This window comes from Phyllostomus discolor, chromosome 6 (assembly GCF_004126475.2).
Source record: "Phyllostomus discolor isolate MPI-MPIP mPhyDis1 chromosome 6, mPhyDis1.pri.v3, whole genome shotgun sequence".
In the NCBI taxonomy this organism is placed as follows: Eukaryota; Metazoa; Chordata; class Mammalia; order Chiroptera; family Phyllostomidae; genus Phyllostomus; species Phyllostomus discolor.
Window position 1 is genome coordinate 144,444,203 of NC_040908.2, and position 16,327 is coordinate 144,460,529.

Below are 16,327 nucleotides of genomic sequence, written 5' to 3' on the forward strand. Positions count from 1 at the left end.
CTTGAGGTAAAATTCTCAAATTAAAAATATAAATTATTATACCCGTATTATACCCTACCAACCACACTCAGGCAGGTGTTAGTTATGCTAGACTGCATATGTTAAAGTAGAACAAATGAGAAAATACAGCATACATAATAAGTTTCTCACTGTTGAGGAAAGAAGTTTCAAATAACCTTATGAATAACTATGATGGGAATATGAGAACGAACCTTGCAGTGCAGGATCAGTCACACAAATCAGTGTGAATGTTTTACCATATACACAGAAATAAATGTAAGTCCACGTGTTTACAAAGATAGTCTGCTTACATGTTTCCTAGGTCTGTCGGCAGAGGTGACCTTGGAGATAGACACCCCAATGGCAATAAGCACCATTAGCATCCAGACCTTGATTTCTAACCAGCTTTCTCTAGTAGGAATGGCTGTTTCTTTTTTTTAAAGATTTTATTTATTTATTTTTAGAGAGGGAAGGGGAGGAGAGAGAGAGAGAGAGAGAGAGAGAGAGAGAGAGAGAGACATCAATGTGTGGTTGCTGGGGGTCATGGCCTGCAACCTAGGCATGTGCCCTGACTGGGAATCGAACCTGTGATGCCTGGTTTGCAGCCCGCACTCAATCCACTGAGCTACGCCAGCCAGGGCAGGAATGGCTGTTTCAATGGCTGAGCAGGGAACACACGAGACAGTCTCGGAGCATCTTGCACCCCCAGAAAATAGGATGAGTCAAAAGGGGTGGGGGAGCATGGTGTATGTCAAAGGGACACAGAAGCCAAACTGAAATATCTCCTGGTGGCTAAAATGAATAATTGGAGCAAAAATAAATAAATGGTAGTGTTGGGTTACCATTCAATTAATAAAATAAATATCCATGGGCCCATATGGATATAATCAAAAGGCTGAATAAGAAGTAAAGGGAAAGAATGGGTTAATCCTCCTTACAAAATAATCCCAATTAATAAATGTTGAAAAAATAAGTGAAATAAAAACTCATCATTAAAACATCATAGCAATATGAAATGTAGGCAAGATCCACTAATAAGAACTAAATTAATGAGGAAAAACTTAAACTTGATATTTGCATAACCTCAAGGTATCTCGACTCAAATACTTGCTCATTATTGTGGTATCTTAACTATGTCTACAATTTTTGTACTAGTCTTGCCTCCAAGAAGCAGAGCTTGAGGAGAGGAACTATTTGAGGAGGCATAACTATTTGTTTCTAACAAATAGAGTTGGGAAGGGAAAAATAATAACTTCACAGTGGAGAATCTGGCAGACACCATCTTAACCAAGTTACCAAGGTTAACAGTACCAGTAATAGGTAATACAGTATCACAAAACACTGATCTAAAGCAATAAAAAGGGGAAATGGCTTCTGTGATATTTTTCTCTGCAAAATGTGTTAAGTCTAATCATAAGAAACCTCAGACAAACCCCAATGGAGGAACATTCCACAAAATACATGACCACTATGCAGAAGGGTCCAGGTTACAAAAGATGGGACAATACTGAGGAACTTAGGAGAATAAGAAGACATGACTACTAAAGACGATGTGGTATGCTAGATTGGATCCCAGAATTTGAAAAGGAAAAAAAAAGACACTAGCGGAAAGACCAGGGAAACCGGGATAAAGCCTGTAGTTTAGTTAGTATTATTGTTCCAATAATGATGGCTTAGCTGTGATAACTTTACCATGGTTAGGAGAAGCTGAAAGATATGGGGACATAGGAACTTTCTATCATCTTTACAATTCTTCTGTAAATCTAAAATTATATCAAAAACAAAAAATTTAAAAGCATTACAACTTCTTCCAATATTCTACCTGAAACTACTAGCTTTTGTTTTCCAAGAATGCACAAGAAATGGACCAGAATTCTGGTCATTGCGAGAGGGAGAACAGCAAACATAACGCTAGCCTGGCAACCCGAAGCCCTGGACCCCCACACCAGCCCCATCAGTGAGCATGATCCCGGGTAACTTAGGGATTCCTGACACCCAATCCTTATTCCTTACAATAGGAGTTTCTTAACCCTTAAAATAATGAGTCTGGACAGACAATGTGGCCCTTACAGACATCTTCTATCATAAAACAAAGAAAATGATGGAGGGAGAACTTACATTTCTAAGAAAATACAAAACTCAAAGTATCTTCAGCATAAAATATATACCAAAAATACAAATGCCCATAAATTAAATAATTGCCGGAGATCTTGGGAGCACACCAGAGACCATCTCTCAGTGTCGGCAGGTTAGATCACATTGCAAAGAGCACTGATGCTTGAGACTTGACTCGTTTCCCCCTTGGGAGAGAAGTTAGCCTACCCCTCAAGTCACCAACCATAAAGAAAAGGTAAGTCCAAGGTCATGGCACCAAATAGGAGGTACTGTCCATCCTAGCTGTGAAAGAGAGGTCAGGCCCATTGTGACCCAAAGGGGCAACACCAAGGCCACTGTTGCATGAAGAAGCCTGTTAGGAATAATGCCTGCTCCTTCAGACACACACTGAATTGCTTAATTCCAATTTTTAAGTTAAATTATAAGTCCATTCATTCAAGAATCACAATGCTCTATGTTAAATGAATACCGAAAATATCCAGGCAAGAGTATAATTGTCTTCAACACCATTTGCCGTCTTTATTATAATATTTAGTCTCTTTTTCTTATTTAAGCAATTATCAAGGCGGCTATGGCTGCACAATAAGGTCTTCGAAGAGGAGGACTCTTTGCCCTCCAGTTACTGAAAGCAAGCTTATTAAGAATGACATAGGAAGAATTGCAAGCACTCATTTTCTAAATTTCAGGGCCCTTTTCTGTGGAGTCAAAGGGTACTATAAAATGTGTCAGGGAACCACACATGCGGATATTCACATTTCACTTAGAAATCCATCCAGACTGCAAGTCTCTAAGTGGGTCTCCGCGAAAGGCAAGGGTTCAGAATGCCCCCCTTTTCCCGAGAGAGAGCAGGTTTTGACTGTGGAACATGTTGCACTAATGAAGCTTCGCTGGCAGCTGGCAAGTGAGTGAAGCTTCTGGGTAGCAGAGTGATTCTTCCTAATACTGCACTAAAGAGAGCCAAGCTTGAGCCGTGTTCCGATCACTCGGGAGGAAAACCAAAAGAGTACAAGTGAATACTATTCTTTGGTACTTATTTCTTGTGATATGGTTTCAAACTTACAGAGAAGTTGCAAAAAGAAAACAAAAAGCTCCCGTGTTTCCTTTACCCAGGTTATACTGCATATATATGTATTATATATGTAACTTGTGAGGAGAGAATGTGAGACTACACATACCCTCATTCCCATCACACTTTCGTCCACTAGTATTAGTATCCATCAGTGATTCTTGCTCGTATCAGTTATCACATGACAGTTCCCAAATGGTGATTTTTCTAACTCCACCGTTCCTTCAACCTTTATTACTTGGCATTTTACTCTGAGGAAGAGCCAATTTTCATCTTTTATTTATTTATTTATTTACTCATTTATTTATGTTGGTATTGACTCAGGATTCTTATTTTATTCAACGGGTCTATAATTTACTACTGTCATTATGTTGATGCTAAAATTGTCAACTGAAGGCTTTTTGAAGGAGCATTTAAGGTACCTTGAGTTTTCCCAAGTTTGCTTTGGAAGCCAGTGGTCCCTCTGCCTTCAGAACATTTTGAGGCAAAAAATTGGGTCCTCTTGTTTGAACAGAAACACTAACAAACCCTTCCCCTGCTTAGAAACTCCTGTCTAGACACATTACTCTTTCACAGCCCCAAATCTCTGTTTTGCTCCCTATCCAGGGCTGCAGTTAATCACATGAAGGGACAGATGCTGAGCAGCCTAAGGCTTTCTCTGCCACCGCGGCGAGGCTGAGCTCCACTCAACAAGCAGGTAGTGAGGGGAGACAAATGTTGTTTGACAAGGCAGCACATCCCAGCACCCAGGGACAGAAAACAGACAGGCCACTCTGTGTTCCCAGGCAAAGGCAGAGGGATATCAAGCAGATTGTTTCTGACAGAAATCATATCACAGCCGCACTTCCAGACAAAGTCTGTGTGAATGAAATGATACACTTTCTGTTCCCCATCTTCCCCTTTAACGAAAAGCGAGGATATCAAAGGTACATCGAAGGTGACAGCTCAATGCAAGGTGGTTAGCAAGATTTTGTAAGCTTCGTTTCCCTTTGGAGATGTTAAAGAATCAGTAGCAGTTCATAGGTCTGGACGCTCTAGCGATTCCCCTGGATTCTAATACATTTCCAGGTTCCTAGTTCCTACCACATCAGTCTTCTCTGTTCAGGGAACGTTGGGTCAAAATAAAAAAAAAATAAACTCATGAGGAGCCTTTATTTCATAGGAGAAAACAGAATCATTAAATTAGACTTTCCTAAGATATATGAAGCAATGATTAGCTGGAAATGCAGTTTCCCAGATGTAAACTGATGCTAGAATATAGGCAAAAGTTATTTTTAGGGGCCACCTGACTTATTCTCATCACTAATGGATATAGAAAAGACATTCAAGAAAAAGTCCTCCTCAAATAATATAATTTGGAAGGGAAATAATATTTTTATCCAATGACAACCTACTTTGTCAATGCTTTCCTTGTGAATTGCCAAGAACTGTGAGTTAGAATGACTCCTTTAACTGTAACTAAATTATATTAACATAGGCTTTTTAAAACAGTTTTGTTTTTCATCAGGTTTGTGGAGGGTACTTAGATGTTATGTTACAGAGACAATAAAGTTAACGTGTAAGTTCTGACCAGCTGCTGTTTTCAGAAGTCAACCAGTCTGACCTGCTGGGAGCCCGACTGTTGGATGGCAGACCCACAGCAATGACCATTCCCAAAGGAAAAAAGGGAGGGCCGTGGCACAGACACTGCGGGGATGGGGGGCGGGGCTCCATTTCTGACCAGAAGGCCCAGGATACGCTCTACCCAGAGAAGATGAACAGTTCACCTTAGTGGAAGTAGTTAGCAAGAAACAACCTGATGCTATAATTTCTATTGCTTTCAATCATCTTTCAGTTATTCCTCTAATTTTGTTACGCACTATCTCCATGTTTAGCATACAAGAGTTCTATAAATCAAAACTCACAATGTAGACTTTTGAAAGAGATTCTATTTTGTCATAGAAATTAGATTATAGTTGGGGAGTGTATCCTTGATCAAAAACTCTCACCAAATGAATCATTTGTAACCAAAATTATATCCTAAGAAGAGCTGTAACAACCATAAATTTCAATAATGATTTAGAATAGTAAAATTGTTTCCCAATCTTAAGCAATTATTAATGTGCAATATACAAAAACCATTGAAAAGACCCTTACAACTTATACTTTATGAAATAAACTTGGCCTAAAACAAATAAACTGTAATAGAAATAAATTAATAGCTTCACCCATCAACATTGTCTTTTTTGAATTTAGATGTCCTTTTTTTGCATAATTTGGATGTCCCAGATGTTTAAAAATTTTTTAAACACATTTTATTGTTGTTCTATTACAGTTGTCCCAATTATCCCCCCTTCGCCCTCCTCTGCCCAGCCCACCCCCTGATTCCACAGTCATTCCCCACCCTGTTGCCTATATCCATGGGTACTGCATTCGTGTTCCTTGACTAGTCCCTTCCCCATCTTTCCACACTTGTCCACCTCCCCCTACCCCTCCCTTCTGGCCACTGTCACTCTGTTCCTTGTTTCCAAGCCTCTGGTTCTATTTTGTTCATTAGTTTATTTTGTTCATTAGGTTCCTCTCACATGTGAGATCATATGATATTTGTCTTTCACTGGCTAGCTTATTTCACTTAGCATAATATTCTCCAGTTCCATCTATACTTTTGTGAAAGGTAGGAGTTCCTTCTTTCTTTCTGCTGTGCAGTATTCCACTGTGTAAATGCACCAGTTTTTTTGATCCATTCATTTACTGATGGGTGCTTGGGCTGTTTCCAGCACTTGGCTATTGTAAATAGCACCACTATGAACATAGGGGTGCATAAGTTCCTTCGAAATGATATGTCAGGGTTCTTAGGGTATAAATCCAGCAGTGGAGTTGCTGGGTCCAAAGGCAGTTCCATTTTAGTTTTTTGAGGAAATTCCATACCGTTTTCCACAGTGCCTATACCAGTCTGCAGTCCCACCAACAGTGCACTAGGGTCCCCTTTTCTCCACATCGTCTCCAACACTTGTTGTTTGTTGGTTTATTAATGATAGCCATTCTGACTGGTGGGAGGTAATATCTCATTGTGGTTTTAATTTACATATCTCTGATAGCTAGTGAGGTTGAGTATCCTTTCATATGTCTATGGGCCCTCTGTACGTCCTCCTTGGACAAGGGTCTATTCAGGTCCTTTGCCCATTTTTAATTGGATTGTTTGTCTTCTTGGAGTGGAGTCATACGAGTTCTTTACATATTTGAGACCAAACCCTTATCCGAGGTATCATTGGAAAATGTGTTCTCCCATACAGTTGGTTCCCTTTTCATTTTGATGACATTTTCTTTAGCTGCACAGAAACTTTTTAATTTGATGTAGTCCCATTTGTTAATTTTTTCCTTTATTCCCTTTGCCCTAGGAGATATATCAGCAAAAATATTGCTACGTGTAATATCTGAATTTTCACTGCCATTTTCCTCTAGGACTTTTATGACATCAAAACTTATATTTAAGTCTTTTATCCATGTTGAGTTTATTCTGGTGTATGGTGTAACTTGGTAGTCTAGTTTCATTTTTTTGCATATACCAGTCCAATTTTCCCAACACCATTTATTCAAGAGGATGTCTTTACTCCATTATATACTCCTGCTCCCTTCATCAAATATTAATTGACCATAGAGACATGTGTTTATTTCTAGGCTCTCTACTCCATTCCATTGATCTATGTGTCTTATCCTTATGCCAGTATCAGACTCTTTTGATTACAGTGGCCTTGTAGTATGGGTTGATATCAGGTATTGTGATTCCTCCTACTTTGTTCTTCTTTCTCAAGATTGCTGAGGCTATTTGGGGTCTTTTTTAGTTCCATATAATTTTTTGAAACATATTTTCTAGATCTGTGAAAAATGCCATTGATATTTTAATAGGAATTGCTTTGAATCCATAGATTGTTTTGGGTACTATGGATATTTTAATGATGTTAATTCTTCCAATCCATGAACGTGGTAGATACTTCCATGTATTTGTACCTTCCTTAATTTCTTTCTTTAGTGTTCTGTAGATTTCCAAGTGTAGATCTTTTATAATCTTGGTTAAGTTTATTCTTAAGTAATTTATTTGTCTTGTTGCGATAGTAAATGTTTTTTTCATGTGCGTGCCTACATTCTGTTTCTGATATTTCATTGTTGGTGTACAGAAAAGCCCTCAACTCCTGAATATTGACTTTGTATCTCATTATTTTGCCAAATTCACTTATCAGGTCAAATAATTTTTTGGTGGAGACTATATGGTTTTCTTTCTACACAATCATGTCACCTGAAAATAATGACAGTTTTACTTCTGCCTTTCCAAATTGGATGCCTTTCATTTCTTTTTCTTGTCTAATTCCTGTGGCTAGAACTTCCTGTACTATGTTAAATAAGAGTAGTAAAAGCAGACATCCTTGTTTTTTTCCTCATCTTAAGAAAAAGCTTTTTGTTTTTGCCCATTGAGTATAATGTTAGCTGTAGGTTTCTCGTATACAGCATTATGTTGAGGAATGCTCTCTATTCCTACTTTGCTAAGTGTTTTTATCATAAATGGGTGCTGAATTTTATAAAAAAATTTTCAGCATCTATTGATATGACTATGTGACTTTTGTCCTTAATTTTATGTAGCAAATTATATTTATTGATTTGTGAATATCGTATCATCCTTGCATCCCTGGGATGAATCCCATTTGATCATGGTGAATAATCTTTTCAATGTGTTGCTGAATCCAGATTGCCAAGATATTGTTGAGGATTTTAGCTTCTATGTTCATCAGAGGTATTGGTCTGTAGTTTCTTTCTTTACTGTTGTGTCTTTATCTGGTTTTGGAATTAGGATGATATTGGCCTTGTAAAAAGAGTTTGGGAATCTTACTCTTCTTGGATTATTTTGGAATAATTCAAGAAGGAGAGGAGTTAGTTCTTCTTTAAATGTTTGGTAAAATTTACCCGTGAAGGCCTCTGGTCCAGTGCTGTTGCAGACTGGGAGTTTTTTGATTACTGCTCCAATTTCACTAGTTGTTATTGATCTGTTCAGGCTTTCTGCTTCTTGTTGATTCAGTTTTGAGAAATTGTATATTTCTAGAAATTTGTCCATTTAGTCCAGGTTGTCCACTTTCTTGGCATATACTTGTTCATAGTAATTTCTTACAATCCTTTGTACTTCTCTGGTATTGGTTGTAACTCTTCCTCTTCCATTTCTGATTTTATTTATTTGAATCCTCTCTCTTTTCTTCTTGATGAGGCTGTTAAAGATTTGTCAACATCATTTATCTTTTCAAAGAACCAGCTCCTGGACTTATTGATCCTTTTAATTGTTCTTTTAGACTCTATATCATTTAATTCTGTTCTGATCTTATTTCCTTCCTTCTACTCACTCTGGGCTTTGTTTGTTGCTGTACCCCTAGTTCTTGTAGATGTAGGGTCAGGTTGTTTATTTGAGATGTTTCTATCTTCTTTAGATAGGCCTGTATTACTATGAATTTCCCTGTCAGTACTGCTTTTGCTGTATCCCATAGGTTTTAGTTTGTTGTATGTTCATTTTCATTTGCTTTTAGATACTGTTTTATTTCTTCATTGATTTCATTCTTGATCCATTCATTATTTAATATCATGTTATTTAGTCTCCATGAATTTGAGTGTTTTTGAGCTTTTTCCTTGAGGCTGTTTTCTAGTTTCAATCCTTTGTGATCTGAGCACCTGCTTAATATGACTTTAATTTTCTTGAACTTGTTGAGGCTTGTTTTGTGTCTTACCATGTGGTCTGTCTTTGAAAATGTTCCATGTGCATTTGAAAAGAATGTATATTTTGCTTCTTTGAGGTGAAAGGTTCTGTATATATCAATTAAGTCCATTTGATCTGTTATTCAAGAATCACCAAATATCATTGCTGATTCTTTGTTTGGAAGATCTATCCATTGTTGACAGTGGGGTGTTAAAATCCCCTATGATGATTGTGTTGCTGTCAATATCTTTCTTGAAGTCCTCCAAGATTTTCTTGATATGTTTATGTGCTCCTATGTTGGGTGCTTATATGTTTACAAGGGCTGTATCCTCCTGATGGACTATTCCCTTAAGTATTATCTAGTGACCCTCTTTGTACCTTTTATGGCCTGTGTTTTGAAGTCTATTTTACCTGATATAAGTACTGCTACCCCAGCTTTCTTTTCATGTCTGTTTGCTTGGAATATTTTCCCCATCCCTTCACTTTCATTCTGTGTAGATCTTTTGTTCTGAGGTCATGCACATCATATATATGCAGGTCATGTTCCTTATCCATTCAGCTACCCTGTGTCTTTTGATGGGAGCATTTAATCCATTTACATTTAAAATTATTATCGATAGGTATTTATTCAATGCCATTTTTCCCTTTGTACCTGTGTTCCTCTTTCTCTTTTTTTTCTTCATCTTCTAAAAGCAGTCCTTTTAGCATCTCTTGCTGGTTTGGTGGGGGTGTATTCTTTTAGCCTTTTTTTTTGGTCTGGGAAGCTTATTATTTCACCTTCCATTTTATGAGAGCTTTGCTGAGTAGAGTAGTCTTGGTTGCAGACCTTTGCTTTTCATTAGATGGAATACTTCTTGACATTCCCTTCTGGCTTGTAGTGTTTCTGTTGAGAAGTCAGCTGCTTGTCTTATCAGGTCTCCTTTGTTACTAGTTGTTACTGTTGTTTTTTCCTTGCTACCTTTAAGATTCTCTAAAACTATAGAATGCCTCAGGAATCTGTGTGACATCCTTGCAAGAAGGCTAAACTTCTTTGTATCATTCCAATTTTAGTACATGTGTTGCTGAAGTGAGCATTTTCCCAGACATTTTTAAATACATATATGGAAATCTATACAAAAGCATTCTTTTCTTTTTCTTCATAAAATTTTGTAAAGTTAGTTGAATCACAAAAATTATTCCAGAGTACATAAATTTATAGGCTGCCTCACAGCACTTTAGTAGGTGCTTAATAAGATTGTTATTGGAGACAATGATGGAACTATTTCCACTTACCTCATTCTCTCATTCATATTTCTTAGTTCTAGTATTTATTCCTGTGGTTCCTAACATGAGTACCTCAAAGACAGTCATGGGAAGTACATATGAACCACTCACAGTATGATGAGGTTATAAAAGGAGAAGCATGGGGTGTTGTGAAGCACAGAGAAAAAACTTCTAATATGAACTTGAGGAGTCAGGAAAACCTTCTATAAGGAGACAGTACCATGCTTGACATCAAAGCAAAGAGTATAGGTGGGAGTTAGTGGGACAAAGAGAGAAAAGATGAAAGTGTGAGGAAACTTCATAGACAAGGTCTGAATGAAAAAGCATAATGTGTTAGAGGAACAAGAGAGGCAGAGGGAAGAGTGAAAAGAGGATGGACCATGGGGCATTTACAGCCCAGGTTAAAACAGGGGAGAGACACAATAAGATGTGTATTTTTGAAAGAACATGTGTAGAAAATGTGCTAACACTGAAGGAGGGCTAACCAATTAGAAGGGAATAGAAATTTTCAACAGGTGGGTGGATTTTCTAGTCAATTTTCTAAAAATTGACTATTTGGGGAGAGAGGAGATAGTATGGATGATGTAGATTTCTGTTTGGGCAAGTGATGGCTGGGGATGCTATTCATTGAGAGAGGAAACTTTTGGGGAATAATAAGGTCATTTTGGCCAATGCTGAGTTGGGGTACCTGAGAAGATTCAAAAGGAGCTATCCATGCCTTTTATATGAAAAAGTTTCTCTCCCAAATTATTTATGAGGGGATACATGAGACCCACTCTTATAAATGGCAATGGAAACAACACATTTTATTTTGTGCCCAAATGGAACCAGAATTTGGTCAAATATTTTATTTTATTGCCAAATAGTGTACCAACCCTTTTCAGTTGCTGGATCATTTAAGTTCAATATATAAGATATTAAATTTCTCTCCATTGTAAAAAGCTAATTTAGAATGCCTAAATCAAAAGGCTAACTTGCTGCCTTTCATATTTCATCAGGATTGAATAGTTAAGGATTGGAGCCCTGGCTGGCGTAGCTCAGTGGATTGAGGGTAGGCTGTGAACCAAAGTGTTGCAGGTTCGATTCCCAGTCAGGGTGCATGCCTGGGTTGCTGGCCGTGACCCCTAGCAACCGCACATTGATGTTTCTCTCTATCTCCCTCCCTTCCCTCTCTAAAAATAAATAAATAAAATCTTTAAAAAAATGATTGGCCAGATGATATACTATAATAGTTAAGAGTATAGTTAAGACCCAGACTTTCTGGGTTCATTCCTGTGTTACTTCTCATTGCAGTGTAACCATGGGCAAGTTTCTTATTGTCTCTGTGTCTCATTTGCATGTTCCTATCTACAAAATGCATTAAATACCTACTTCACTGTGGTGCTGTGTGATTTAAAATAGATAATATTTGTGTGTAGAAGAATAGTAAAAATTGAAATATGGTTGTTATATTTTTACATTTTTACACTTTTATATATCAAATATCTGATACGTAGTTAATATCCCAAATATATAAAGAACTCATGCAGCTCAATAGCAAACCAGACATTCCAATTTAAAAATGGGCAAAAGACCCAAGGAGACATTTTTCCAGACGTACAGATGGCCAATAAGAACATACGTTACTCCTTATCAGGGAAATGCAATCAAAACTACAATGAGATATCACCTCATACCTGTTGGAATGACTATAATGAAAATGACAAGAAAAAATATTGCTGGCAAGGATGTGGAGAAAAGGGAACCTTTGTGCACTATTGGTAGGAATGTAAATTGGTGCAGCTGCTATGGAAAACAGTATTCCTCAAAAAACTAAAACTAGAAGTACCATATGATATAGCAATTCCACTTCTGTGTATTTATCCAAAGAAAACAAAAACATGAACTCAAAAAGATATAGGCAGCCCATGTTCACTGCAGCATTATTTACAATAGCCCAGATATGGAAACAACCTAAGTGTCCATCAATGGATGAATGGATAAAGAAATAGTGAGGTATATATGTATATGAATATATAATGAATGAAAAATTAAACATGTTTGCCATTGTTTTATAACAACTATTGGTATACATGAATAGATGTATATTTGGCTCTTTGAACACATATGAAGAAATTGAAAATATTAAAACATACTTTGTTAGTAAATTGAGATACCTCCTAATGCAATAAAAGACACTTTATGTTCTGTCCAACATAGTTAAAGATTCAAAAGGTTTACTCGCTATATCTATTATTTATATAATGTTGCCTATATTTTGGTTAAAAGAAAGCAAGGAAAGAAAATGAAACATGATGTCGATCCCCTACGATGACAAATTCTTTGCTGGTGATATTCTCCTTTCTGACCTTTCCATCAGGTGCTCTATCAAACCTATACCCATCACTACGTCTCATTGTTAGCCCACCTAGGCTCACACCAGTCGGACTGCATGGGCAGCCACAACACAACTCCATTGGCAGCCCGGACACTCTAAGTTGCCTGCTAGACCACTTTCTGCTTTCTCTGTTCTTCTTTTCCTGGGCCCTGGGGCACAGCTGCAGTAAAACACAAAGCTCTACCTACTTGTCACACCACATATTTGCAGCTCAACTTCAATGTGTCTCTTAGTGCTCTAAGCAGTCACTTTAGTCCCCTTAATTCATTTCAGTTCAGCCCAATTCAACAAAAATACACTATATATGCAGAACACTTTGCTAGGCAATGAAGAATAAAAGAACAAGACTGATCCCACTCTCAAAGAACTTAGAGTCTACAGGAGAGAAAAATATACATGATACATGCCTGAGAGGTGGGATTGGGCTGATGGTACAGATTCCAGGCCTTTCCTTTTCTCCTTCATGTCATCCCCTCAGTCTTCACCCTCAGCCACTGACCACAATTTATAACTCACCCAGGCCATGGCTACTTGATATAAATCTCCACAAAAACATTTTCGTCACCTTGTTACGTTTATAGCTTCTCATACTCATTAACCTTTCCCTCTATTCTCTGATTTTTTTACTTTGATCATTCTCCTGTCACTGATCAGGGACTTTCTTCTTGTATTTATTTCCTCCTTGGCCAATATATTCAATCTTTTCCTCTCTGCCTTCCCATGTGCACATGGCTCCTCTTCTAAAAACATCTTTGGGCCTACTGCCTAGTCTTTGTTCTTTCACTCAACCCATTTCACTGCAAAACCTGCAAAACCTTTCTGCGTTCCATTTCTACTTTGTGCCTACAATTTTTTCCACTCCCACTCTCAAAATTACTGTCTCAGGCATCAACAATGTCTTCATTACCAATCAAGTGAGTAGGTTTTCCCCTATTCCCCCTCTCCTTCCTGTTTCTACAGCTATGCATACAGAGTATCATTCAATTGTTTTCAAAACTCCCTTGGCAGTTAGCTTGATGACACAGGATGACAGTTCCCTTCACAATTCCCCAACCAGTGCCTAGTTGGTTTGGTTGATCCTTGTCTTTCCTGCTCATTGTGGATTGCCTCCATGGGGTGGCCTTTCAGGCTTTTTCTCCTTAGGGGCTCGTAGAGGACACTCATTCCCAGGCCCCACCTGTCCCGAGGTCCGTTCTCTCGCAATCTGCTGAACAAATCAAAGGCTCTGGAATTGGAATACTTTATTCCACTTTCCTGCTCTTCCACTTACTAGCAGTGTGTAATTGGAAATGTTAATTTCTTCATTCCTTAGTTTCCTCCCCTTTAAATTAAAGGGAATTATAATACCTACCTCGTTGGTAGTGAGAATATAATGAGATTATCCATATAACAATTTGCTATATGATCTTGCCTGTAAAGGCACAATGATAGCATACACTCAATAACTATTAGCTGTGACAATATCAATAATAAAGCAATAAAACTCCAGGTTTAAAATTTCATGATAGTAAATGAAAACCGAATGATCAAATAAAAGAAAAACCTTCATGATCAAATGAAGACCACTGTATGATTGTTGTCTTTAAAAACTCTCCCTGCCATTTCATTTCAATGTCTTAGTTTTACCTATGAATAACACTATTCTCCAATATTCACATTTAGAAACCAACTTCTGACTATTTTCTTGTTAAATTATTTTCCTCTCTGCTCCCTAGTCTTCTGTGCTCCTTCACATCCCCTAAGATCATAGACCAACTTGTGTTACGAGATAATCAGGATCCAGGTACCACAAGGGGACTTAACTTCATGTCAGTAGACAGTGACAAAGTAGTAGCAGAGGGTGGTCCAGCCCAGATATCTGGCACATCCCTCTAAAACACTGGGGTTTTACTAAGACAGTGAAGAAGTTATGATCTGGAATCAGCAGGGAAAATAGTGTGTGGCCGGCACTGACCCTCTCTCAGAGGGTCAATGCAATCTTCCTTCAAGAAAGTTAAAAGCAAAGCAGTGTTCTCAGGGCATGGTTGGATTCACTGGGTAGAAGGAAGCAGAAGAAACATTTGTGGCAAAGGGAAGAGGGACATTTATTGGCTAGGAATTGGGAGTGTCAGAAGGCAAAATAGTCTTGAAAAGGAAGAGTGGAAGGGGACCTCAGTTCCAGAAGGAAGTGCAGAGAATTAAAGGGATGAAAGCCTGAGAGGGAATGTTCCTAGCAGCTTATAACATAGGGGTCAACAAAAAGAAACAGGACAGGAGGCAGGGTGAAGTCAGTCCTAAAAAATGGAGGGGAGGGGAGCGGCAGCCTCTTATCCCTCACCAAGAGATGGAAGAGGGCTGAGGTGGGAGGGCAGGTGGGTGGGAGTGGGTCAGGACCTCCATTGTGGGTTTGTTTTCCGGGGCTGCTGTGGGTGTTTCAGTGCTGTTGTCTCTCTCATGTGTGACAGAGTCTTGGGAGCAAGGATTCTACCTTCCATTTCATCTGCACCACATATGGCACTTACATATGCACACCAAGACATTCAACAAAACTGCCAGTTTGACAAAGACAATGGTTTTAGATTCAAGGAAACTGGAATGCTTGTGAGTGGAAAGCAACGAATTACACTGAAACAACCACAGACTATACAGTTTGCCTTTACAGGCAAGACTGGCTGGACGTGATTTAAACTGGCCAAACCAAGGGACTGTTTTCATGTAACTTAAACAATAAAGTAAGATAAAAATTCAAATTTTATATTTAACATAAATGTTTTAAATGGCAAATTTTCGGTGAGGCAGGAAAAATAATTACAGTGAAAGGGGGACTATTAACACATGAGCACTCAAAGCACAGGAATGGAAAAGGCAAATGTGAAAATGTCAAAAGTAATTACTTTTTTATTCAGGTTATATAGAAATAAAAAGACTGCTACTGCAATAATAGTACATTTCAGAAGTTAAGATAAAATCCATGACCAATAACAACAATATGTAAGACTTTAGTTTATTTCAGGACACATTATCATCTTCATAGAAAAATATTTTACAAAAAAAGAATTAAAAGTCCAAATAAATCAGAAACCCACCTTTATCCTGCAAAAAAGATTTATTATTTTTAAGTGAGAAGAACTTAAAGATATATCATTTATAACCAATCCCTCCCTCCCTCCCTTCCTTCCTTCCTAAGTTTATAAATGTATTGATAAACTTAAACTTCTTTTCCAGATATCAATGCATCAAAGATGCATTAGTTTTTATTGCTGCATAACAATCTCAAATTTAGCAACTTAAAGCAACACTAATACTTATTATTTCACAGTTTCCACGGGTGTGTAGTCCCAGAGGGTCCTAACAGGGTCTTTCACTTGAGGTCTTACAAGGCTGCAATCAAAATGTCAGTTGGGCTGCATTCTCATCTGGAGGCTTGATTAGGGAAAAACCTGCCTCCAGGCATCCTCAGGTGGTTTGCAGAAATCACTTTCTTTCCGTTGCATGACTAAGGCCCTTGTAGTTGCTGCCTGTGGTTTCCTGCTATGTGGTCCTCTCTGTGGGCAGATCACGTTATAACAGTTTGGCCCTAGAAGGGCACTAGGAAGTTTCTCACTAAGTTTCATCTGCTGAGACGGAGTCTCACGTGACGTTATGTAAAAAGAGTGTGACGTGAAATTATTTTTGCCATATTTTGTTATTTAGAAGCAAGTCCTGGGTTCTGTTTACACTGAGGGAAAGGACATTCAACTGAGCATGGCTATTGTTTTTTGTATGAGATGCATATCTTATGATGTGTCCCATACCAAAAGCTAACTGACCTAATCCA

General features: G+C 38.0%; 1 protein-coding gene and 1 non-coding gene across 8 annotated transcripts in view; both read right to left on the reverse strand.

The window, feature by feature from the left end:
- The window catches only part of DCDC1 (doublecortin domain containing 1), a 360,320-nt gene that overhangs the window by 102,543 nt on the left and 241,450 nt on the right, over nucleotides 1–16,327 (reverse strand). The gene's annotated exons all lie outside the window — the stretch shown is intronic.
- LOC114501116 lies at nucleotides 9,864–9,965 on the reverse strand. Its single transcript, XR_003684883.1, has one exon. It is a non-coding gene; the product is annotated as a U6 spliceosomal RNA (small nuclear RNA).